At 48.8% G+C, this 26,712-nt stretch overlaps 1 long non-coding RNA gene across 1 annotated transcript; it reads right to left on the reverse strand.

Moving 5' to 3' along the window:
- LOC115895738 lies at positions 1-24,824 on the reverse strand. Its single transcript, XR_004055864.1, has 3 exons — positions 24,672-24,824; positions 10,956-11,040; positions 1-1,233 (listed from the first exon to the last, which is right to left on the reverse strand). It is a non-coding gene; the product is annotated as an uncharacterized LOC115895738 (long non-coding RNA).
- Positions 24,825-26,712: the final 1,888 nt, after the last annotated feature.

Raw genomic sequence — 26,712 nt, forward strand, 5'->3', positions numbered from 1 at the left:
GAGCTAATACCTGTCTTGTAGGGCAATGGGAGAATAAGGGGTCGCCATAGCCAGTATGCAGGAGAGCTCTGCTTTCCCGGGGGGAGCCGCTCGCAACTGTGGCCATTTCCATCTAAATTGCTTAAAAATACATGACATTGAAAACACAGTTGTTCAGTTATATGGGTCTCGTTTCATGTGCTGTGGGCCACATGTGTCTAGAGGCTAACGTGTCACCAGGCAGCACATCTCCATTATTACAGAACATCCCACTGGAAGGTGGCGCAGTGGGGTGTCTGGATAGTAAGTTACCAACAAATGCGAGCTGTTACCACGTCGTGTGGCCATTTTCATGCCCTGTCTACCTACTAAGAGATCATCTCATATTCTGCTATTGAGTTCAAGAGTTTTCTAGAGGTTTGTCATGTGTGAGGTGTGTGTGAAAGAGTTCTAAACTCTGCTGAAGATAAGGTCCAATAAAAAGCCTGTCGGCACCCACACAATCTAAGGATTTTCCAGGCATTGCTCAGTGCCTGCATGTGTCCAAGCGTCAGGCGAGATCGGTGAATGTCTTTAGCCCCTACTTTTCAGTTCCCTAAGCTTTTAAACATATATTAAATGACTAATTTAAGAATTACATGAGTTCTCAAAAAATCTGCTTATGTGACTTACCTATAAAACAGAAATTTTACACGAATAGGTCTGTCAATTGCCAGCACGCTGGAGTCAGATCAGAAAGGAAACATTTCCCGGGGAATTGAGCGCTCAATGGCATGACAGCCGTGTCACAGCAATCCAGGCATGGGTTTGGATGACCGGAAGGAAGTGACTTTCTCAGTGATCAGGCTTTCCTTTCTGTGAAACAGGTATGGTGACAGGGGTCGGTTTCAACACATAATTGCAAGAGGAAGTGTAAGAGAGGGACAGACAGCATGTTGGATTTGGAGGTTTGTCTTGGAGGCTTGACGTGTCTGGGCTTCAGTCCCACCTCTGCTGTTCTCCAGGGAGGATGGATGGCTTTTCCTGCCCTCTTCACATTGATGTCCTCAGATGTCACCCAGTCTTGTGGCGTCTGGACCTGCCTCTGGGCAGGAGCATGTCTGGAGATGTTCCGTAGACACCCTGGGCAGTCAGGATTCATTCCTTTAACAAACAGTCCCTCAACATCGGCACCCGCTGTGTGCATGGACCACTTGGGCCTGAGGACACCTCCATCAGCAAAAACAAAGTTTACGCTCCCTGGACTTAATTTCACTGTGGAGAGAGATGATTGCATAAAGCAGCTGTGAGCTAGTGATGCCTTAAAATATAATTATTTTTCATTTCTGCGGATGGTATGACAAGAACAGAACTCACGGAAGATGTTAAATACCCTGACAAGCTCTTGCAGGAGAAAATGTTGCAGGATTTATAATTCCATAAAGGAATGGCCGTGAGAAAATAACTCCTAGTTGGAAGAAGTCAGTGACATTTCACAGCTGGGTTGTCAGTAGTTTTAAAGGAAAAGCATTTTTCCCGTCAAAGTGAAAGATTCTGTTTACATGTTGATGGAAAGAGCTGAATTGCTTCAATGCCTTTGTGTATATTTGCAAACTAAACGTCTCATTTCTCAGAATGTCATTTTAATAGTATCTGGAGAGTGTCATTAAGAAAGAGTTGGGTTTTAATGATAATTAAATATGGAGCAGATTCTGCAGGGGGTGTGATTACCCCTGGAGAGGTACAGAGCATGCGCCTCATTCCTCCTGTCTGCACTTAGATTTGATGTGCAGCTTAAATAAAAAAAAATCTGTTTAATTTGGAACACCAAACAGACCAATAAGTTACTCTCCACTGAAAATTCAGATACGATTTTGCAGGCCCTCAGATCTTGTTTTTAAGTGTGGTATCTTTTTTCTTAAGCTGATTAAATAGAAAAATCCAGAAATATTGCTAGGCATCTTGGTAGAACCTTTTTGAGCCAGATATTACGACCAGGGAAAGCCCAGAGGCCAGCTTTTCTCAGCCCACCCGCAGACGAAAAGCAGGTTTTCAGAGTTATTATCGCTTGTTAGGTTTTGGAAGGTTGTAGGAGCACCCCACTTGATTTCACTCATTTTGGGCAAATGTAAGCGCGTGTGAAGATAAACTACAGGCTGTGTTTCTATTTTTCAAGGTTCCTGGTTTACGGTTTCTAATTAGCAAGCCTTGCGAGTTTCATATGAGAAAAAGAAATAATAAGATCTTTAGCCCTCTCTTCTTCAAGTTCATTCCCCTGTGAACCGAGGCAGTGTTCAAAAAACCAAGTGAAAGAATTCAAATATTGACAAGTGACTCAAGGCCACTACAAACCCCACTCCTTTGGGCTGGTGGGAAGTGGGGGAGCAGGGAGCACCTGGGAAGGGTACAGGGTCCCCAGAGACCAGGCCTGTTCTGGAGCCTTCCACAGACACTCCCCCAACTGGGCAACATGAGTGAGCCCCACTGTGGGCCAACTCGGGGCAGGGGCTCCCCCACCCTGATCCTTTGGATAATCGTTCAGGTGAATTCCCAAAGGTCACGGCTCACAGATGCTGGGACCCCAGCTCTCCACCCTGTGAAGACGGGGTCTGCAGGGGCCGGGCAGAGGCGAGCCCTGTGGCAGCTCTTCCTGTTGTGGACAACTTTCCCCTCTGGGACCCATCTCTCTTCTTGGCTCTCCTGATTGCCTCCTTCCCTCTCAGCTATGAGTCACCCGGAAGGATCCCATCTCCTCTGTGTAACAAAAGATGCCACTGACACTCTTTTCCGCAGGACGTTGCTGCTCTGGGTGATGTCCTAGGGGAGAAGGGAGCTTAGAGCTTCCAGGATTCAAGAGGAAAGCAGCTACCCTCGGGAGCCAGAGTCTCAGCCAGGGCCATCTGCAGAGCCAGACGTCTTCTACACAGCCTGAGACGATTCCAACCTATGTTAATAAATTGCAGCCTCACCCAGCGGGCATCCTCTCAGAGATGGAGATCTCAATGGGATGTGTAAGGAGCTGCCAGCCACTCACACAGTGATGCAGATTCATCACAGAGGGTGGCTGTCTCCCAGCCATCGCCCTGTGAGTTACATTTGGGTGGGTATGCAGAGCCAGGTGTTCTGGAAGGCAGAGCTCTTCTTGGGGTGAAGCTGGACTGGGTGGAGCCAGTGTCGGGGGACAACCAGACCCTACAGCCTTGGCGATACTGAGTGGGAGAGGTTTGCAGCAGGTGCCCCAAATCAAGTCTTTTTTTTAAAAAAATACAGTATTTAAATATTTGCTTATGCTTGTCTCAACCCTGGGAGATGGGGAAGGACACCGCTGTCTCTCCCTCTGATACAAGCCCTCCCTGTAGCTTATCTTGCCGGCCTGTGGGCTCCACAGCCCCAGGGAGCCCTGCTTCTGTCCGGAGCTCTTCATGCTCATCATTGCTCTGAATGTGGTTTTGTAATTTTGTTGGTCTCCTGATTAGACTGTGAGCTATTCTGAGGACAGATACAGGGACTTACGCTTTTTTTTTTTTTTTTAAATAATAGCAATAAGAAGAAAATTAGTAACACCAAACAACACATACCACTTACTATGTACAAGGGGGTGTTCTAAGTGCACAACACATGTGGACTCACTTACTTTATATAATGTTATCATCGTTTCATGTTATCTTAAGTAAGCACACAGAGAGAAACTAACTTGCCCAAGATCACCTAACTAGCTGGTGGTGAAGCCGGAATTTTCAATCACAAAGTTTATTGCAGTGTCCTATGCAGAATAGGCATTCAATAAAAAGTATTTTTAATATGTGTGTGTGGCAATGGATGAATGCAGGAATGAACAAACAAACATTCCTAAACAACTAATTTTCACTTGCACTTGGAAAGAGCACGATCGATCCACTCATGAATTAAAAACAGGCTGTCTGTTGTCAGAGAAAATTCGTGGCAAGACAACTTGATAAATGCCATGACACCTGCAGGACTCAGCCACAGCTCTTGGCTCAGAACCTGTGCTAAGGTGCTAAGGTCCCAGGTCTGAGCCTTTACGTTGCTGTAAGGGCTTAGGAGGGCTTTGAGGCACCTCCAAGGCAGGGTAGAGTTGGACGGCGGTGTGGATGCACCTTGGGAAACATCACTCATTGGCCCTAAACGGCCTCTGAGTCTGGGCAGATTTAAACGGGCCGTTCCTGGTTCTTCCTCTGCACTGCATTTTTATCCATGGCAGCCCTTACAACTGCGTTTATTAGCCTGGCCCACTACCCCCTCCCCCTTTTCCTCCCCCCTCAGCCCGCTTCTCTTCCTTCTCCCCCTCTTCCTCCCCCCCGCCCCGCTTCTCTTCCTCCTCCCCCTCTTCCTTCTCCTTCTCTCCTCCTCCTTCCCCCTCCCTCTTCTCCTCTTCTTTCCCATCCTTTCCATCTTCCCCTGCATCCTTCTCTCCTCCTCCTCATCTTTATCAATCCTAACTCATTTCATACAAGGGGAGGGGGAGTGTGTGAAAAACTGAAACTGTAAGCATCTCTCAGGAAAAAATAATTGGTAATTTTCCATTTTTTCTGACTCCTTTAGAAAGTACTGATTTATCAAGCAATGGGTACCATGCACAAAGGGGATGGTGAACTGCATGACATACACTATACAGGCCGTCTCAGCATGTTCTGCCTGGCTATAGATGGCAGGGTGTGTGGGCATGGCCAGGGTTGGAGCTGTGCTGCCCAGACCTATGGTCCCAGCCACGTGTGGCCACCCAGCACCTGAGACGTAGCCAGGCCACACTGCACCATGAGTTAAAATATATCCCTGAGTGTGAGGACTTCATGGGAGAAGAATTGTAAACCATTTCATGAACAATTTTTATATGGATTCTATGCTTACATGACATTTGGGGTTTCTTAGGTTAAAGAAAAGACAAGACATTAAAATGATTTCCCCTGTCCCTTTCCTCATTTCCTGTGGCCACTAGAAGACGGACACTCCCTGTAGGGATTGTTTCTGCCCGGCTGTGCCACCTGGGGCTGCAGGCCTGGTCTGCCCGGCTGTGCCACCTGGTGTTCCAGGCCTGGTCTGCCCGGCTGTGCCACCTGGCGCTCCAGGCCTGGTCTGCCCGGCTGTGCCACCTGGGGCTCCAGGCCTGGTCTCTCCGGCTGTGCCACCTGGGGCTCCAGGCCTGGTCTCTCCGGCTGTGCCACCTGGGGCTCCAGGCCTGGTCTCTCCGGCTGTGCCACCTGGGGCTCCAGGCCTGGTCTGCCCGGCTGTGCCACCTGGGGCTCCAGGCCTGGTCTGCCCGGCTGTGCCACCTGGGGCTCCAGGCCTGGTCTCTCCGGCTGTGCCACCTGGGGCTCCAGGCCTGGTCTCTCCGGCTGTGCCACCTGGTGTTCCAGGCCTGGTCTGCCCAGCTGCGCCACCTGGGGCTCCCAGCCTGGCTTTGCTCTCTGGCTTCCCCACCATTTGCTACCTGGCCTTAGGCAGGCCTGGCCCAGCTCTGAGACTTAGTCCCTGTGAGAATGAAGATGACCCTTTGAGGGTCCTAAGCATGGAGAGGGCTGCGCAAAGCCACGAGTCAGCAGGTGGGAGATGAGCGCTCTGCAGATGCCCGCCTGCCCTGGGAGGAGCCGCCAGCTGGGGCCTGTGGCAGGAGGCAGGAAGAAGGAACTTTGCACAGGAAGCGTCCAACCCGAGTCTGCAGAAGAGAAACCAGGTGTGCTGTCTCCTGAGGACAGGGCAGAGACTGCAGGTGGCTGCTGGCGTGGAGTCCCTTCCCCGGGAGGTGTCAGACGTGGCGGCAAATGCCAGTCCCAGGGCTTTCCTTCTCTACTGTCTCTAACCGTGCAGCCTCTGCTGGGGTTTATCAAGTAACACATGTGATACGCTTAACTGTGCTCCTCCCGAATCTCCACGTGGATGTCCTAACCCTCACTGCCTCACAATGTGACTGCGTGTGGAGATGGTGCCTTTAAAGAGGCCATGATATTAAGATGAGGTCCCACTGGAGTACAGTGGCCCTGATCCAACATGATGGTATCCTTCTAAGCAGAGAATAGGACACAGACACACACAGAGGGACGGCCACTGGAGGATGCAGACAGAAGATGCTGTCTACAAGCAAGGAGAGGCTGCAAAGGAAACCAACCCTTGGCAGCTTGCTGTCGGATTTCCAGTCTTCTGGACTGTGACGGAAGAAATGTCGGTCATTTAAGCCATTCAGTCTGTGCCATTTTGTTATGGCAGCCCCAAGCACTCGTACAACATACAATGTAGACAATGTCTGCAAAGTCCCTGGCTCACAGGAGGCAGTAATACAGTGTTAGCACTGGTCTAGATAGAATGTGATGTGTGTGTGTGTGTGTGTGTGTGCATTTTTTTTTTTTTTTTTTTTTTTTTTTTTGAGATAGGGTCTCATTTGGTTGCCCAGGCTGGAGTGCAGTGGTGTGATCATGGCTCACTGTAGCCTCGACCTCTCCAGGTTCAGGTGATCCTCCCACCTCAGCCTGCCGAGTAGCTGGGACTGTAGGTGCACACCACCACACCCGACTAATTTTTTGATTTTTTTGTAGAGGGAGGGTCTCACTTTGTTGTCCAGGCTGGTCTCAAACTCCTGGGCTCAAGCAATCTGCCTGCTTCAGCCTCCCACACTGCTGGGATTCCAGGCGTGGGCCACCGCACCTGGCCTCGTTTGGTGTTTTGAACACGAGGTGAATCATCCGCAGGAGGCTCAGTGATCACCAGAAAACCCAGAGAGCAAAAGCCCAGAGGTCAACAGATCCACAGCATTCAGAGAAAGCCCAGGGAGAAAAGCCACGAGCAGCCTGGCTAGGCACAGGGCACTGTTCTGAACACTTCTGACCCTCCCAAAGGTAACTGCCCAGCCCCTTTCATTCACAGTGCCAAAAACGAGTGAATTCCTCAAAAAGGAGTGAATTCCTCCAGCAGCCAGTGAAGCCAAGTGTCTATGTCCTAAGGCCCAAGGACTGCCAGGCAGGCAAAGACCACCCGAGACAGGGTGTCCCTCTGTGGGTGAGCCTTGCCCCCTGCTCCCCTCCCGGCATTGAGGCACGTCCCTGGGTTCTCCAGGGCAGCTGGTACCCTTTCCTTCTTGGGTTCCTCCAAGCTCTGTAGTAAGACAGAGAACCAAATACAAAATGGGCAGAGTGATAAAAAGCTGGCAAATTAGTGAGGCGGAACTATTTGGAAACCAAATTTCCCTGCAACTTAAAAAAAACATAGGGAGTCAAAGGCAGAACAGGAGTTTCTTCGTTTCTGAGAAGCAGAGCTGTGCACTGAACCTGAGCCTGCCTGGAGGAAGTTACACTCCATCCACATGAGTGAATCACGCGTCAGGAGGGCAGGCTGCCCAATCCTCTGATGGGCGGAGTGTTTCTCCTTGAATCTGACGTCTGCTGTTCTGACCCTCGACTGGCCCAGGAAGGCGGCTCAACCACTGGTTACCAGGGACCTGTGCCCCACAAGATTGGACTAACACTGCAACTCCAGAAAAGTGTCTTTTTGTTCACCCATCAGAGAAATTCCACAGTTAACCTTTTAGTTAGTTTCGCTTCCTCTGACATCCTGCCGTGGCTTATTCGGGATGAGAGAGAAGCAAATTTCAAAGCCCTGAGTCACTGAGGGCAAAACTTGCAAAGGAGACTGGAAGCTCCTGCAGGCAACGGACGAGGCCTCCCCAGCAGCCAACGGCACCCAAAGCCTGCTCAGGAAACTGAGCTTTTATGTGAGAAAGAAGTTAGGAAGTAGGTATGATTCATTTACTCTTTCGAACATCTGTGAGCCAGTTATGTGCTGGGGATGCTCCAGGCTTAGAGATGGAGGCATCAGAGAGAGGAAAGTTCCCTCTTTGATGTCGGAGGGGAAGAAGTCAGATGATTAGCAAATCACTACCGTCTGTATCAGAGCACTCGGCTGCAGGCTCTGTGAGGGCAGAGGAAAGAGGCATCGGGTATGGGTGGGGAGGGGTGGAGAAGGTGGCAGCAGGGCGGGGAGGAGGCGGCCCTGAGCAGCCGGGGCTGGGCAGTGGGGCGGCTCCGTAGAGGCCGTGTGTGGGGTGGCCGGGCAGCCCCCGCTGCAGCTGTCCCTCCCGGCTGACAGATCAGTAACCAGCACCTGAAACTGACAGAAGCTTTCCTTGACTCTCTCCTAAAGGAGAAAAATGACTCCCAGAATCACAGACAGAAATCCACAGAGTGGTAGGCGACATGGCTGGAGCTCACATCACGTTTTCTTTTGTGGTTCAAGTTTAAACGCTCTACTAAGCTATGCAGCATCACAGGGCATGTTCTTGGGAGGGCACGAAATACTTCCCATCAAGTTTAAAGGAAAAAAAAGCTCTTCTTAAAACCACCTACAGGAACCATAGTTTTAAAATTTCCAAGTTTTGAGGTTTTTAAATGATCAGAACTTTAAACATGTGATTTCAGAAAACAAAAGCCTAAGTATGGACTTTGCTATGGCTCAACAATCTTACTCTGATAGCATTAAACAAATTAAAAACATATGTGGGTGTTTTACAGTGTCAAACAACAGGAAAGAAACTGTACGCCACAGAGAGGTTTTTTGAAACTGCAGTTGCAAATTAGTTATTCTAAGACTTAAAATACCACCAGTGTTAACAGCCTAGAGATCTCTGAGCAGAGCTGTTTTTTCCACTTTCACTTTTAGCTGAAACTTAATCCTCCTGGTGCAGATACTGTATCCAAGCCATGTTCTTAACAAATTAGTAACTTAATACATTTGTGGTCATTATTGCTAATTATAACACTGACTTTATCAGTAATACAGTTCGGGCTGACTAACATAATGAGTCAACTCCCCCATTCGACATTGACTAGAACCATTTACATATTTATACAGTCAGTCTTTCTAAATCCTTAGGTAAGAAACTAAATACTGTTTATCACTTTAATTAAGATAAAATACACACAGGAACAGTATATAGTCACCTATTCACCTTCCATGGATGATTTGAAAGCAAATCATGGAAAATTACTCCTGTGGCTGACACAGAAATTGAGTTAAAGTACACATCAGAAAAGGCCCCATTTCTTCCAAGTTTATTATTACTATTAAATAAAAATGCACTACAGACCACAGTGAAGAGGTCTGGAGACTGAAATTCAATTCCGTTCAATTCCGCGGACATTTCTAAAGCATTCCGGGTGTAAGTCGGGGATTCCCCTGACCCTAACCCTAGCCCATCTTCAGCAGCTGGACATTCTAGTGCACCACATCTGCCTCAAGTTGGAGCACACATAATTTTATGTTGGAATTAAAGTACCAACGAAATGGAATATTTTCCCTTGAGGGAAAATATATATGTTTAAAAAATAAAAAATGTTGAAAAATCAAAAGTATTTTTGCATCAGAGCAAAGGACTTTTATAATCTCTTCCCTCTCCGAGAACCTGCTGATACTTCTAGGACCAACCACACAGTGTGGACCAAGAGCAAGGGCCGCCCCATACAAATTAGGGTGGGTCCACAGTTCTGTGCACACTGGCAGGCTTATTCCTCACAATCTGAAATGATTCTCCAGTGCAGAGACAGGGGTAGGCCGAGAGACAGACAGCTTGGACCCCTGGGCATTTGTGGTCCTTGTCAACATCATTGGATCATCTGTCCTGAGCGTCTCAGTGGGAAAAGGGACCAGAACTCTGATTCAGGGCACTACAGGAGACCCAAAGGCAATGTAGAGAATCCAAATCGGACAGAGGAAGCCGATGCCTTCAAATAAGGCGGACAATGGCCGAATGCTGCACTAGAAATACAAAGAAGATGAATTCTTACTAGCCAGAAGGATTCCAATGATATTGAATTTGCAGTTTCCTGTTTGTTTAACTGTATTTTCCAAATGTTCCCTGATAAGGGTGAGGAAAGGGCTGTCGAGGAGCCGCCACTGGAAAGGCCAGTGACAGGCAGATTGAAGAAGGGCCCGAGCCAGAGGCTGAGGACCTTGGACTTTAGTCTGTGCTAAGGACTTCCTGGAAGTTCGAGAGGCAGGAGGGTGAATATGCAATCAATAGAGGAAAATCCTGGCAGCCAAAGTACAAGACACATGGGACCAGGAGGAACCTGGAACCTTGGCTCTAGAGCCTGGAGAGCTTTGAAAAATGCCCACGGCTGCACTGGGATCTGAGGAGGGCAGAGACCCTGGCAGGTCTGAAAAGTCTCTGGGAGATTCCAATACACATTCAGGCCAGAGCATGACCCCAAAGCAAGGACAACTGGTGAGGAACCAAGTAGCCACACGCAGGAGAAAGGAGAGTATCGATTTACGAGAGGTCCAAAGAAACAGCTCAAGTACTTCCCGTCCTTTCTCCAGACCTCTGGGATTCAGTGTGAGTTCTTCCAGAACCAGACCAGAGTGAAAAGTCAGAGGCAAACTCCATGGGGGTGAGAAGGAAGGAGTGGGACCTTAGTAGATGGAATTAGGTTTTTGAGCTAAAAGAAAATCTGATGTGTTTCACCGTTCATGAATCGGTGTGCATTGTCATGCTCTTTCAAGCCAGTAGCTAATTAGAGAGAATGCAGTTTGGAAATACCTTTATCGAAAAAATAAAAATGTTAAAAAAATTCAAAAGTATTTTTGCATGAGAGCAAAGGAATTTACAATCTCTTTCCTCTCTGAGAGCCTCTTGATAACTCCAAGGACCAATCACAGAACGTGGACCAAGAGGAAGGACTGCTTCGTCTTCCTCTCCTCCTCGTTTCCCTCTTTCTCTTTCTCCTTCTCTTTTTTCCTTTCTTTCTTCTTCCTAACTCCTTCCCTTCCTTCATTCCTTTATTTCTTTGCAAGGTCAGGACCTACCTATTGCCATGCAATCTTCCTGAATAAATTAATAATAATTAATCGTAGTAACAAGGGCCAGGCTTCCACCCAGCTGTCAGAGAAGAGTATGGCAGCAAGAGCCTAAGCCCGCAGCCTCTGACACACCAAGGGATTTGTGTTTAATAAGAAAACGAAATGCGCGTTTGTAGGATCAGCTCCTGTCTTACCGTACTGGCCTTCTCGGTGTTTAATTCTCGTTTGCCTGCGTGGTTTCCCATCCTGAATGGATCAGCTCTTCAGAGGCTTCAGAGGCTAAAAGAGAAAGGGAAAGAAAGTGTTAGCCTTAAGTCTAGCGCTCTTAGAGTTTTCGATGTTGTTTTTCCATCAGAAAGACACTCCTGTGATATATATATATATATATAATGCCCATTTTTGAGAAGAGGAAACCAAGGCCCTGAAAACAGAAGAGACACGTCCAAGTCATCTTATTAACAAATGCTATCTTTCGATCCCATGCAAAGAGCTAGAAAACAGAACCCCACCAACATCCAAATTCTGTTCAGTAACACACTTCAACCCGTCTCAAGAAATCCTGCAGATCTGTGTATATGTACAGAAATATCTGTCTATTCATCCATCATCCATCTATCCATCCATACATATGTGTACACACAGAGAATTGCATCCCACACTCAGGTGTATTGTAATGAGATGAGCTGAGATGTCAGAAAGGTGCTGACATTCTTCTAAAACGAAAAGGTAGTAAGAAGCTATTCATGCTCACTGCTTTAAAGAAACCACGTGAGCACAGAAAGAGCCAACGTCAGACCAAGGACAGTTTAACCGACAAGCGTCCAAAGAATCTGCAGAATTTGTAGGGAAGATAAAGTTGGATTTAAAAAGCATGTTACTCCTCATTTTTATTTTCTAACCCAAACTTTAGCAAGACATTTATGATTTTTCCCCAAGATATGCAAAGAATGGAAGAATTGAGCCACACCCATTCCAAGCAAATTGTTCCTTCCAGCCTTCCTGAGGGACGTAGCCTGGCCTTGGGGTCCCTCAGCTGAGGGCCACTAGAACCATCAGCCCAGACCTGGCTGCAGGTGATCAGAGTCTTTAAGGACAACGACGTGTTTTCCATGATGGATGTATTCTTTTGCAAAAAGGTGTGAGTACCCATTCTCCTGCAGAAAACCAGGAACAGCTTTCCTTGAGAGGGAACAAGATGAACCATCTTCTGAACGTGGGGAGAGGGGACTCTCCAAAATAATAGAGACGCCCGAACACAATGCAAATTGTGTTCCTCAAAAGTCTCTCCTTAGAAAAGAGAATTGCCCGACAGCCAAGCTTTTCCATGTCCCGCGTTACTGGGTCCCTTTTTGGTGGCTCAGGAGGACTGGTTGAGGACACTTTTCTGCAGGCGGGCAACCCCATCACCCCACAGCCGCTGGAAGGATTGCGGAGAAGAGAAGCAAACGCCTACAGCACAGTCGCCATCCCGGAGTCCGCCTCCCTCACTGTGTGGGAGACGACTAGCAGCCGACGGCAGAGGGAAAACCCCACCCACCTTCATGATGTGTGATGGAAACTGGGGCCCGCCATAAGACTGCCAGTGAGGCACTCACGCAGGGAGATTTAAAACGTGTACTTGAAGCAACTTAGGTCAAAGTGCCCACAAATGATGCTCTGGGAAATCAAAGATGCGGTTGTAGTGATGATATGAACACAACCCACCTGCAAGAATCAGGTGCATTCCCCATGCTTCGTGGCATGAGAGTGAAAAAAATAAGTTTGATACGTATGATTTTAAAAACGCAAGGCTACCTTTGCGGAGGATTTCGGTGTCCAGTGCGATTCTACCTTCCCAATTTATTTCAATTGGACAACCAAAAAAACCTTGAAGGGGCAATCTTCTCATTGGGAAATGAGGGCTTGTTGCAGGTGTGGTGCCTTACTGGGTAAGAGTGGGTTAACCAAGGGAAAGGCCAAATTCACCGTGTTCTTGTTTTAAGAAAGAATGGGTGTGTTCCTCGTGAGATGTTACTTTGACCCCTGGGTACACAGGGGCTGTCATTCCCGCTCTAATTCTGGCTCTCTAATTCCATGTGGTGCTGTTTTAACTAAATATTAAGAGCTTGCAGGATGGACACACGTTACAGAATAAAAACACGTCAAATATCTCTCAATCCATCTTTCTGTTTAAGAAATGAGAAGTGGTCTATTCAAAGCGAAACACAGGCAAAAATAGGTAACTGCCCTTAGTTAAGGCTGACAACTTGGACCTTCAGGAGCATTTTGCCTGTCCAGACATAAAGAACCTCCTGTCACCGGCTGTGTTCTCCAAGTGCCTGTTCCTGGCCCAGGCATCATCTCACCTCTGCCTCCTCAGAGCCCTCGCCTGCCCAGTCCCCTTCCTGTTCCCTGGCTCCATCCACCTGTCACCCTTCTCCTCCCATCTCCTCACGCTGGGACTAGGCAAACCCACATGCAACACTCACTCCTTCCAGAAAACAGAGCTCCAAGGACTTGTCCCAAATCAGAATAACGTGGGACATGTAAATCTTTTGGGACTTGCTGGTAGACAGAGAGAGCTATTTTGGGGCCAAGGGCTCTTGAACGCAGCTGAAATCTGCTCACAAGGTGCTGAACCGCTCCTCGGAGAGGGGCTGTGTTTCTTCCAAGCCAGTTTGCTCTGATCAAATGTTATCACGCTTCATAGCACAGCTCTAGGTTACGCTTGGGATGACTGATCTTAATCATGATTTAGAAAACTCAAGAATACTGGACACAGAATCGGTGAAAATAACTCAAGTCCAGATCAGACTTCTGAATATACCTCGTTGGATTTGACTACACAAGCCTACTTACTTGCATTTGACTGGCCTCTCAGATTAATATAAAGAATATTTATATGGATCACTGAGGGTTGGTTAATTCTAGCCTTAAATGCAAAATTTATAGACTAGCAGGAAAAGAAGAGGAACAAAATGACAACTCCATGTGTGGGAACCCCCATCAGAGCTCTTAATGGAAATGGCCCCGAGCACTGGTAAGTGAGATGTGTCTCACAGCATTACGGTGGGAACGACAGAGCATCTGGCTGATAATCATGAGTGACTGGCAGTCTGCCTTATTAGCTTCTGACCCTGCCCCAGTCTGCCTTTTAGAGAAGAGCTCAAGAAGGATGAAGCTCTCACTATCACAGGGCTAAGAGCTCAGCCCGGCAGCTGGTCTCTGTAATGTGCTGAAAAGATCCACCTGCACACAAAAGCAGCTGCATGCTTGCAGGAGATCTTTTTTATTTCGTTTTTTGCAATTAATCAAATTGAGAGAGCCAGAGAAAAATTGGGGTAAACATGTGAAATGCTGCAAGGAAAGCCAGCTGACTCTGAAGCATCTCTGGGGTAATTAAAGAAGGCTTTGTAAACTCACAGAAAAGGAAAGAGAGAGAGAAAGAACTGAGCGAGAGCTGTGGGAGGGACAGACTTTCAGATTCCATCAGGACCGCTGAGACTTCTGGACTGGTATTCAGTTCTAGATCCGATTTCCAGCCACTGGGATTACTGGACATTTTGATAATGTCTGTGTGATTATCAACACTTAGTGTTACCTTGACGGTTAACATTGGGCACAGGCCAAGTTAGTCATCCAGATTTACTAGGAAGCAGTCCACTGTTGTTAACTGTTAGGCTCTCATTTTTAATAATGTACATCTAAAGCAGCTTAGGCTACATGTCACCTTGGTGGAGCCATAGGATAATTCAGCATAGATAAAACTCATTAGCCTATCTGTGCAGGGAAATAGCTCCCAGCTGAAATGCTGGGGAGCAAACACCTTGTTCCTAGGTATTTTACTGATTTCATTCTCTAGGTAGTTCTGACTTTCTACAGTGAAAATCAGGCAGGTGAGCCCTAGGTCTCACTCCAGGTTCCATCTGGGTGACGCAGAACAAGACTCCACTTTTCTGAGCCTCAGTTTCCCATAAAGTAGAGGTAATAAAACTTGCCTTTCTGCACTGGGGTGAGAATGAAGCCCATGTGGGCTGCAGGGCCGGGCGGGGCTAGGGTTAGGGTTGGGGTGTGCTGCAGGGGTTTCCTGCTTTCTGCCTTCCTCTTCCCTCTACCAGGTCCAGAGTTCCCTGGGTGGGTGGTGAGCAGCTGTGGAAACATCGCTACCTATTTACTATTACACATGCTCAGAGACCTCTAGATGGCTTCCCACATCTAGATGCATCCACTCCACACCCGACAAGGTCAAGGGAAGAAAAAGGGCTAAAAATACCAGCTCCCTGAGAAGCCCAGAAGTTACATCCTACAATTGCCCATCAACAAAGCTCTTGATCCCACACACACAGCTAAGGCACAGGGGAAATGCAGCTGCTGCTGCTTGAAGATCACACAAAGTGCCCGGGGTGTGGAGGAGAGGAAAGAGGGAAAAAAGTGAAGAGGACATTCATGAGAAACCATGCCCCAAATGCCAGAGAAGTATTCCAATATTAAAATGTGAAACTGGCTGTTTTTGAAATAATTTCTAGTGCAATTTTACAAACAATGGGATTATTGTGAAATCCCTTGTTGAAATAAATGCATCGTGAGATAGAGAGGACCTCAATGCCAGTCTTCCTAGATAGTTGGCACTTGTTTACCCAAATCATCTTACTCCCACTCCCAAACCTGCGAAAATGTAAGGAGCGAACATCGTCCCTGTTGAGGGTTTAGTTGACAAGCATGTCAGGTGCCATAATGCAAGGTCAAATTTATGATGGCGTGGAATTCATATGCTCTCTGCACTCCATTGGTGTTTAGGCCTATTAGCAAAACATTTGTATCGTGTAGAGCTGCAGGGTATACCCCTCAACTGTGTGCTAAGTATTGATGGAGATACCATGTGGAATTCAGATAGAGAGAGGTGCAGATCCAGTATCCCAGGAATGGGAAAACCTGAATAAACCACTGGACCTGTGGAAATTCCAAAGGGTTGTCATGCCCCTTTGTAGAGACGCTAAAGGCCAGGCAGGGGCAGCAGCAGAAGCCTGTGGGCTGCAGGAAGGAGACCCCCACGGGAGAGCCCTGGGGTCGTGTGAGCCCTGGGCAGGTCCACTCGGTCTTGTGAGGCCTCTGCCTCCTTGCCAGCACCCAGGGCGGGATTCGCCAGGGCCGCTGCCCACATGCCAAGGCCTGGTGACCCCCGCAGCCGTTGGTTGGTAACTGCTGCCCACATGCCAAGGCCTGGTGACCCCCGCAGCCGTTGGTTGGTAACTGCTTGGGAGACCACGCCCTGGCTTGGCAGGCTCAGGAAGAGCTGTAGACACCGCCCACCCTCCCTGCAGAGAGAAAACAAGCCCCTCACCCCTACAACATGGGCAGTGACAGCCTCAAGTCAGAGGGGCGGAGAATACAACCCTCCTTCTTCGACATTTGAAAAAGAAATCCTGGAGAACAGATTTCAAAGAACAAGCAACTTATATATAAAATCAAACCAAAGATACCTAAAAGAAAAAAATGAAACCAAGTGACGGGACTTCTCTTCTTTCACTATCCTTGTCTCTGTTCTCTCTCCCCCCACGTCCCTCCATTCCTCTTCCTCTCGTTCTATCAGGACCCAAGCACTGAAGCCTGTGTTCCGTAGACAATCGTTTTTATCTCTCAGACCAAAAGTATTGTTGTAACACTCTGTCTTCGGAGCATAGTACACAGATACCAACATCACCGAAAACCAATAAAATGAACACCATGCACGTGGGCGCACACAGACACACACACGTGCGCGCGCGGCAAAAAGAAACGGCCGATTTCAGAGCCAAGGACAAGGCGTGGGAAGAAGACGCACTTGGCTTTGCCCAGGCGGGTGGCGGCAAAGCTCTGAGATGCGTGCACTGCACACTCCTTCCGTCATCCTGTTCCACCTTCCACACACACCTGCGGGAGGTCGGACATGTCCTGATGGCGTGCTCATCACTGTGACAAGCTGAACATGAGAAGGATGCCGCTGATACTGGGTGCGCCGGCTTTCCCAGCCCTCACGCATGGGTGCAGACCCCATAAAGGGGAGGGAGACGCGGGAAGTTCTTCCAACATCAGTGCAAAGGGGAAGCTGAGGTTTTTGTATTGGGAGGAGGGTCAGACCCCTCTCTTCCTCATCTCCCTCCCTCTCCCCCTTCTCTGTTTCCAGCTCACTGTGGACTCTGTCCCACCCACAAGCTTGAGGCTGCTGCCATCTGGGAGGCTCTGGGAGAGAGACGGGCCGGCCAGGACAGGGGCCCACTTTCTGCAGGGGAGGCGTGTGCCTGGAGAATGCCTAGGAGCAGGTGGGTGGCCGTGAACCCGGACCCTGCAGGTCGAGAAACGCTTCCCAGGATAATATGTGGTGGATCACGTCCACCTAAAAGGTATGTCCAAGTCCGAACTCCAGGACCTGTGAAGGTGGCCTGGTTTGGATGGAAGGTTTTGTAGATGTCCTCAAGTTACGATGAGGTCATCCTGGATTACAGTGAGCTCTAAATGCAATGACCGATGTTCTCACAAGAGAAAGGTGAGGGATCTTTTCTTTCTTTTTTTTTTTTGAGATGGAGTTGTGCTCTTGTTGCCCAGGCTGGAGTGCAATGGCGTGACCTTGGCTCACTGCCACCTCCACCTCCACCTCCCGGGTTCAAGCAATTCTCCTGCCTCAGCCTCCAGAATAGCTGGGATTACAGGTGCCCGCAACCACACCGGGCTAATTTTTTTTGTATTTTTAGCAGAGATGGGGTTTCACCATGTTGGCCAGGCTGGTCTTGAACTCCTGACCTCAGGTAATCCTCCCACCTCAGCCTCCCAAAATGCTGCAATTAGAGGCATGAAGCACTGTGCCTGACCAAGGAGAGGGAATTTTGGACATAGATACACAGCATTTCATACAAGGAGAGACACCACGCACGATGGAGGCAGAGATTTGGAATGACATGGCTACAAGGCCAAGGATGCCAGGGATTGCCGCAGCCACCAGAAGCTGAAAGAGGCGAAGACAGAGCCTCCTGCAGAGCTCCCGCTCTGCCAACGCCTTGACCTTGCACTTCTGGCCTCCAGGATGGTGGGGGGCTGCTTCTGCTGTTTCAGGATGCCTGCCTGTGGTGCCGCCTCGCAGCAGCCCTAGGGGGTAACATGCAGGGAAGTGGGAAGTAAGTGGAGACTTGCAGAATGCAGAAGGTGCAGGTGAAGGTGCTGAGGAGGGAAAGTGTTCCGGGCAGAGGGCATGGCTGTGCAAAGGCCCTGTCGCACAGACGCCGTGAGTGGAGCTTGAGTGTGGCATGAAGTGACCCAATAGAACAGAATCTGCCAACGCACGGGTGCACTCATGGGGAGGTGGGGGACCGACTTACACCACAGGACACAGACACTGCTCTTTGCCCATGCTGAACAGTGAGTTGATTCTGCCGATGAGCAAGTGTTCCAGAGGGTTGGGGCCCTAGAGGAACAACAACCCGCAAGCCTGGAAATCTCTGCAAAGGACAGTGTCAAAACTCATCTGAGGCATCCATGTCTGTCCTAGAGCAAGCTTCCCTGAGACACTGGGGGACCTAGGCTCCTGGCAGTTTTCAGGAGGCAGCCCTGGGCTAGGGGCTCCACAGGACTTGCAAGCAAAGCAAGTTCCAAAAACCCCAATCTGCATTCCCCCGTGTGAGAAGTGCCTGATAAGAAAGTAGCTTCTCTATTTCCTGGGATGGGGATTTTTGCTCTGGGGTATCCGATAATATTATTTGTAAACTAGTCATCACCATCCTTCATTTTCTTCTGGCTTAGCAGATTCAAGGAGATTTATGGCACTGACTATCACTGCCTTAAAGTTATCAAAAATCATTTTAAAAGAAAACGATGGAATTACAGAAAAGTGGAGTTTACTGGAAAGCTGATTGTGGTCCCTTGAAGTTACTGCTTACAGAATCAGTTGACTTTGCAGAGAAGAGAAAGCCATTATCAGAATCAAGCAGCAAATTACTGGCTCCGGAGTTCCCAGCTTGCCACCATATCACCTGTCTAAACCAAAACAAAGCATTTTGTGGGAAGAAAAGGCAGATCAAAGAATAGCTCATCCATGTGTCAGTTAGATTAGCATTTGCAATTTCCTGTGAATGTATCCACATGTTTATGACAGGCATGGTGTTCAGCTTTAGCAGCATGATGGCGAGTTACGAAATTCTGTGTAAAAATAGCGAGGTCATGAGGAAACCGCTCCTCCCGTGTAAGTCCTGACAAGCCACGCCAACACCGTCACGCTGGGACTGGCCTTTGGATGGCACGGGGAGGGCAGAGTCATGCAGGCACATGTGACACGCCCTTGCTCTGCGGCCGGTGGGATCCCTGGTAGTTTCGCAGTCACGTGGGGCTTAGTCATAGGAACACAGGTCAGGTCCTGCTGAGCCCCCTTTCCCAGTGTGTGATGCGCAAGCCGCCCAACCCAGGGGCCAGCAGCTGGGATGGGGCGAGCTGTGGGCCACAGGGAGGAAGTGGGGAAGGCCTGGGGGCAGACATGCCTGGGCGAGGGCCTTCCTATTCCTCCTCTCCCTGCCTGCTCTGAGGACGTGGGCTCTGTCCTCCTTATCTGTAAAGCCCCGATGGTGGATGCGGCTTCCTGGAGCTGCCGTGGAAACCACTGGTTCATATTTTACAGGTCGCTGGGTTACAAACTGTCAAGTCAGAGGAACACTACATGCCGGTACCAGCTGATCCTCCGTAGCCACCTGTATGTCCCTCCTGAGCTGTGGCAGGGAGTGACGCCTTTGCTGATACCACCATCTGCAGGGTCAACATGACCCCAGGCCCTGGTCTTGGTAACTAGAGGAACCACACCGACTTCAGGCATTACAGCCAGGGCTGGTGTTAACAGAACGGGACAATGTTTGAATTCACCTGCAGAGGAACTCACACATTCCTTGCCACCAGGCACAATGGCTCTTGATAGTCTGTGTGTAGGGAACAAATGTGTTGGCCCCAGGCTCAGGCCATGCGTACACATAAGAGCTGTCGTTTGGGTCTTGGCTAAAATAAACCGAATCTTCCTGAAAACCCAGATTCCCATCACGGAGTCCATGATAGGAAAGATGTTCGGCTCTGCTGCTATCATGGGGAAGTAGAGTGGTTGATCTGAAATCTCCAGATTCTAATCAAGGAGAAGAATGCTATGCTGTGGCCACAGACCCCACCACAGTCTCACAGAAAACCTGGCTCAGAGCCCATCTTCTGATCAGTGCCACACCTTCACATGGGTGTGCAGCATTTTACTGGGTGACTGCCTGTCAGAACCTTCTGGAATTTTCCAGAGCCTCCAGATTCTAATAAAGAAAAGTAATGCAAAGTGTGGTCATTAATCTCACCATGGTCCTGCAAAAGAACTGGCTCTGAGCTGATCTCCTAAGGGGCCCCACGTCTTCACATAGGTGTGTGGTTATTTTACTGGGCAACTGCCTTTCAGAACCTTCTGGAATTTTCCAGAGCCCTCCAGGTTCTAATCAAGGAAAAGAATGCAATATGTGGTCATTAACCTCACCATGGTCTCACAAAAGAACTGGCTGTGAGCTGATCTCCTGAGGGGCCCCATGTCTTCACATGGGTGTGCAGTATTTTACTGGGTGAGTCCTTAACTTTGCAAGACACATTAGAAAGACAAAGGATGATAGCAATTTACAATTATATTTAAAGAAAAGGAGGGCGGAAGACACAGCATGAGACACAATGATACATTGAACAGAACTAGATTTGGGCTCAGGAAAGCTTGGGTAGCAGCCCAGCATCGATGGGGTGCTTACTATGGGCTAGGTTCTCATGGAACAGGTCAGAAGTGTAGTTCCTTAGTCCTGTCTACTGTACAAGGAGGCAAGTGCTATTATTATGCTCCCCACTTTACGGATGTTGAAACTCATGAGCTTTAGAAAGACTGAGTAATGCGTGACCAGCCTGGCCAACACAGCGAAACCCCATCTCTACTAAAAATACAAAACTTATCCGGGTGCGGTGGTGCGTGCCTGTAATCCCAGCTACTCAGGAGGCTGAGGCAGGAAAATCTCTTGAACACAGGAGGCAGAGGTTGCAGTGAGTTGAGATCGTGCCACTGCACTCCAGCCTGGAAGACAGAGTGAGACTCTGTCTCAAAAAAAAAAGAAAACCCAAGTAACACACAAGTCCATACAGCAGGGTCTGACACCAGCATCAACAGGTCGGAGCTGCGCTGTGCTCCTGGCTGCTACATGGTTTGTGACTTCACCAACCTGACGACCTGGTCTTTGGTTTCTTGATGCTTGAAGTCCTGGATTTCTTATGAAAAAGACCTCCATCAACAGGCTAAAGGGTGCTTTCTCCTTCGTGTCACATGTATGCTCTGAAGACTCAAAATATATTAATAACTCCATAACTCATTTCCTTCTACATGAAAACTATCACAGAGCAACAATAAATTATGAAGTGCTATAGGAATTTGTCATTAAGTATCTTTTAAAACTCTGTTATTAAAAATGGCATTTAAATGAATGATTCAATAATAAACACCTAGCATGCACAGTATATGTTACGAACATAAGACTGCCACTGAGCTTGCATTTTGAACTTGAACTTTTCAAGTGTTTTCTGCATGACGCTAACTTTCTACATGATATTTTTGGGCCTAAAAAGACCAGTATCCTTTCAAAAGGTGATGATTTATTATTCCTAGGTAGAGGCCTTTTAATTTTATGCTTACATCAAAATCAGGATTATCCAGGAAAGGCTTTTCACAAGGGGTAAAGAACAGGGTTTGAAAGATGCAAACACATTGGCAGAACATATTCACAGTTTCATGGCTTGCCTGATAGATAGTGACGGTCCTGAAATTATAATAAAGTGTCTGAACTATTGATACTTCTCCAGAATTCCAGTATCTACGGATGGGTAATTTCCTAGTTGGCCCTGATCTCAGATTTTGAATGAGGTAGGTAACATCCTGAGACTGCACAGAACCTCTGAACAGCGGACTGGAGTGGGATGGGGGTCAGTGGGTTGAGGTGGGATGTGGGAGTGGGTTGGGGTGGGATGGGGAACAGTGTGATGGGGGAGAGTGGGTTGGGGGAGAGTGGGTTGGGGTGGGATGGGGGACAGTGGGTTTAGGAGCCGGATGCCTGTGTCCTACCCTGTCCCTCCCTTAGGGTGGGTTGGCCTCAGCCAGACTGCTTGGTCTCTCTGAGCTCCACCCACCACCCTTAAAACATGGGCTGGATTCTGGGGGCTTTGCACCCCTCAGTTGGCACAGGACAGGCCTGTTCAGGTTTTAGCACAGTCGACCATGATCTGTGAGCTGCTGGCCTGGATTCTTTCCACTGGAGGCCAAGTCCAAGACCAGATGCAGGAAATCTCCTGTGTGAGAGTCGGCCCTGTGCGCGGCAGCAGGGTTCATAGACAGAGACAGGGCAGAAAGCTGGATTCCAACACACAGGCTACCCCCCACACCCACCACACACACTCCACAGACACCACACACACCACCACACACACCACACACTCCACAGACATAACACACACACACACACCCCACACACACGCACACACTCCAGATGCCACATACACACCACACACATCACACACCTCCCCAACACACACTACACACACACCACACACACCACACACGCACACACACCACACACACGCACACACTCCAGATGGCATACACACACTCCACACCCCCACACACACTATATGCATACCACACACACACTCCACAGACACCACACACACGCTCCACACACACACTCCAGACAACCACACACATGCCTCTAGACACCACACACATGCTCCAGACACCACACACACACTCCAGACACCACACACACGCTCCACAGACACCACAGACACTTCACACATACCACACACACCACCACACACACGCACACACTCCACACATACTCCACACCCCCCACACTATACACACACCACATACACACACCACACACACGCACACACTCCAGATGCCACATACACACCACACACATTACACGCCTCCCCAACACACACTATACGCACACCACACACACCCTCCACAGACACCACATACACGCACACACTCCAGATGGCACACACAACCCCACACACACATTCCACACCCCCCCAACACTACATGCACACCACACACACTCCACAGACACCACAGACACTTCACACACACCACACACAGTCACAACACAGCACACACCCATGTGCACACACACTACCACACATGGTGCTCCTTCCTGCTGTCCCAGGGTGCTGGAAGGACAGACTCCCACCACCCTTGGCTGCGGTAGCCGGACACTGCCCAGCAGACACACTTTCCCTTGCACCCTCCGCGAGGGCAGCTGACAGGGGAAAGTGAAGGCCACAGTTGGTCCCACAGGTCCCTGAGCTGGAGCTGGGGCAGCCATGGCTTGGAGCTGGGTGGTGGAGGTGTCACTTGCCCCAACCCAGAACAGGCAGGGGCTCGGGGACCTGGAAGCCTCAGGAGAGGGCCTGAGGTGTCCTGGAAGCCACCAGGACCCTGTGAGGTGCTGAGAAGAGCCACTGTGTCACTGCCCGGGCGTTCTGCTTCCCCGTCCCCACGTATACTGCATCACCACCCTCGCCACAGGACAGCAAGCCCAGCCGGGTCTCTGTCTTATCACCATGGTGTCCCCAGGACCTGGCGCAGTCCACAGCACATGGCAGGCACATGGTACATGGCAGGTACATGGCACACAGTAGGCACACAACACCCAGCAGGCACACAGCACACAGTAGGCACACAGTAGCACACAGCAAGTGCTTGACAAACGCCTGTCAAGTGGATGAGAGAACAGCAAGGGAAGTGCTGGCTCTTCCCTCTTACCCCAAGCCGCGCCCACACAGCTCAGCACCCTCCATGTGCGTCTGGAGAAGAGACCACCTGGTGAGCCCCAGGGAGCTGAGCGTAGGAGCCAGGAAAGAAGGCTTCTCCCAGAGAACCGAAGCCTTGATTCTGGAGGAATAAGGGACAACCCCAAGGGAAGTGTGGGTGAGCCACCTGAGGAAATGGGGCTTGGCACCAAAGCTGGGGTGCTGGGGACGAAGGGGCGCGGAGAAAGTCGCGGTGGCCATGGCTGTGGGCCCAGCTGCCTTCCCTGAGCTCCAGGCTGAAGATTCAGAGGCGAGGCCCCCAGGAGACAGAGGGCCCTGGGGTGGGCATGGGAGAGGCCTGGGCGCAGTGGGAGCAGCCGCAGTGGCCCAGGCCACCCCAGGTGACCCTCCTCCAGGGCAGATCCCCAGTGTCTCCAGAGACAGAGCAGGACCTGCAATCCAGGAAGAGCACAGCTGTGCTCAGCCCACGAAGCACGAATCCCACCTTGTCTCGGGTGAGGTATGCTAAAGGGTTCGCGCTCGCTTGGTGCAAGCATTCTTCTGTGAATCCATTACGGGTCTCAAAGTCCCTCATGCAGGGAACACACGCTCCTGTAGGCTTCCTCCCAACCCTGGTAAAAACAGAAACCTCTAAAAATCAGGTCAGCCCCACAGCATCTGGTGCAGCTGTGACCGTCACGGCCAGGTGACCTCAGACATGCTGCACACACCTGGGAGGCCGCAGAGCGGCAGCTGTGAAGTGGGGCTGTGATGCCCAGAGGCACTCAGGCATTCAGACCTGCACTGACCCAGGACAAGGACCTCAGCGTGGGCTGTTTTTTCTTCCTTTCAGGAAGCCCCCCAGGCACTGATTTGGGCCCGAGCTAGGCCTGCTTGAAGGAATGAATGAATGATGAACGAATGAATGCTCTCTGCCTGCTTCTGCCAGTTTTTATATCTGGCTTTCTCTGGGCCTCCAGACTGTTTTACAAAACACATTGTTAGTTACAAGGTCTATCACACCAACAGCAGAAAATTCCAGAGACAGTGGCGAGAAAAGTTCACCCAAGAAAAGGATGGGGAAATATTGGGATCTGGAAAACCACGTTACTGACCTTCGGAGCTGTCCTCTGAGCACAGGTGTCATAGTAATTAAGCGTCATTCCATCGAAAGAGGTCAGGAATAAACCTCTGTGGGTGGAATCAGGGTAAATTTTTCAAATTCCTCTTCTACACATGTTGTAAAAACAAACGAAGTTGAATCTACAAGATTTAGGACTACGTGAGGATCAGTCATACAAAAATACCGCTGGGACCTCTTCTATCTTCTTGAGCAATCTAGTTGTTTTGTTTGTTTTTGAAAATTGTGTGAAATGTAATCCATGTTTTAATGTACCTCCCATTAAAACTGAAGGTGGGCACAGTGGGCTCACGCCTGTAATCGCAGCACTTTGGGAGACCAAGTGGGAGTAACCCAGGTGTTTGAGACAAGCTGGGGCAACATGGAGAGACCTTGTCTCCACAAAAAAATAAAAATTAAAAAAATTAGCCTGGTGTGGCAGTGTGTACCTGTCTGTGGCCCCAGGTACTTGGGAGATTGAGGTGGGAGGTCGTTTGAGCCCCAGAGATTGATGGGTCAGCGAGCCATGATCATACCACTGTACTCCAGACTGGGTAACAGAGGGAGACTCTTTCTCAAAAAAAAAAAAAAAAAGAAGAAGACTTTTACTTTAAGTTCCTATACTACGGTTTATTTTGGTGTTGCTTATCTAGCTGTCTTAGTATTAGCACTCTTTCCTATGAGGCTTTAACCCTGACATTTCACATACATTTAAACATGCATGTTTAGGAAGGCTGTTGCCAGGCCTCAGCTCTTCTGAGTTTCTCCTACCCCGCATACACCAATTTTCAATCACTAGTCTGAAATGAATAAGGCGAGCTTTTAATATCTTGCTTAAATCCTCCTCTCTTCAAATATGTCTTGACATATGAAAATAATGACAGAATAAAAGAATCATCATCTCCCTTGTAAAATCACAACACCTTTCATATGGCAATCTAAAATGATATATTGAGGCTGTCCACAGACGCGCTATGCCTGTTTCTGAAATACAATGGATCCTCTTTGTGTTTCTGGAAAGACAACTGTAGCCGGTGTTCGCACTTCATCTATCTCGCTCTCAAGCTATCCCAAGGTTGTTACATTTTCAGATAGCCGAAAGAACCAGAATAAAAACAACCAGACCACACTGCCGGCCACAAACCCACGTAAGTAAGAGAAACCTGGCTCCTAAAATATGTGAGAGTCCTTTTGTTTTTGTTTTTTTTTTTTGGTCAAATTACTGAGTTAATTTATCTGGTAATTTCAAGCAACAATTTAAGCTGAATAAATCATGCCAGGTCTTTAGCTTCTGATGGGTGGAGAACAGATTTAGACACACGACTTCTGGAAAATAATAGGCTTTTGCTGTGGATCAGTTGGATGATGATTAGTGGAACTGGCAGAATCCACCTCTCAGTTTATGCAACAAGTATCAGGGACTGTGCACTATGGTAGACATCAGTGGGGGCTAACACATATTTTAACAGTTTTCCAGAACAGAAGTTTGCAATGTAGCATTTAAGACCCTTATAAACAAAACACTATCAAAACTGGAGAAGACACAGCCATCGTTTTTGGAAGCTGTGCAAGGAAGGAGACAGCTGAGAAACAAGGGCAAGGAGGCGACTCTAGAAAGGAGTGGCCTATGCCAATGATGAGCTGGGAATCCCAGCTCAATCTCAGCTAGAGTCCCAAGAAGTCTCCCAGACAGGCAAGCTGGGAGAAGCTCAGGCAGCTCCCGGGACAGTGGAGGCCAAGTGGGAAGTGAACTGCAGCATAGAAGATACCAAAACGTTACAGTATATTTTCTTTTTCTTTCTTTCTTTTTCTTTCTTTCTTCTTTCTTTCTTTCTCTTTCTTTCTTTCTTTCTCTTCTTCTTTCTTTTCTTTCTTTTCTTTTTCTTTCTTTCTTTCTTTCTTTCCTTTCTTTCCTTTTCTTTTTCTTTCCTTTCCTTCCTTCCTTTCTTTCCTTTTCTTTCTTTTCTCTTCTTCTTCTTCCTTTCCTCTCTTCCTTTCTTCCTTCCCTCCTTCCTTTCCTTCCCTTCCTTCCCTCC

Source organism: Rhinopithecus roxellana, unplaced genomic scaffold (assembly GCF_007565055.1).
Source record: "Rhinopithecus roxellana isolate Shanxi Qingling unplaced genomic scaffold, ASM756505v1 contig209, whole genome shotgun sequence".
NCBI lineage: Eukaryota > Metazoa > Chordata > Mammalia > Primates > Cercopithecidae > Rhinopithecus > Rhinopithecus roxellana.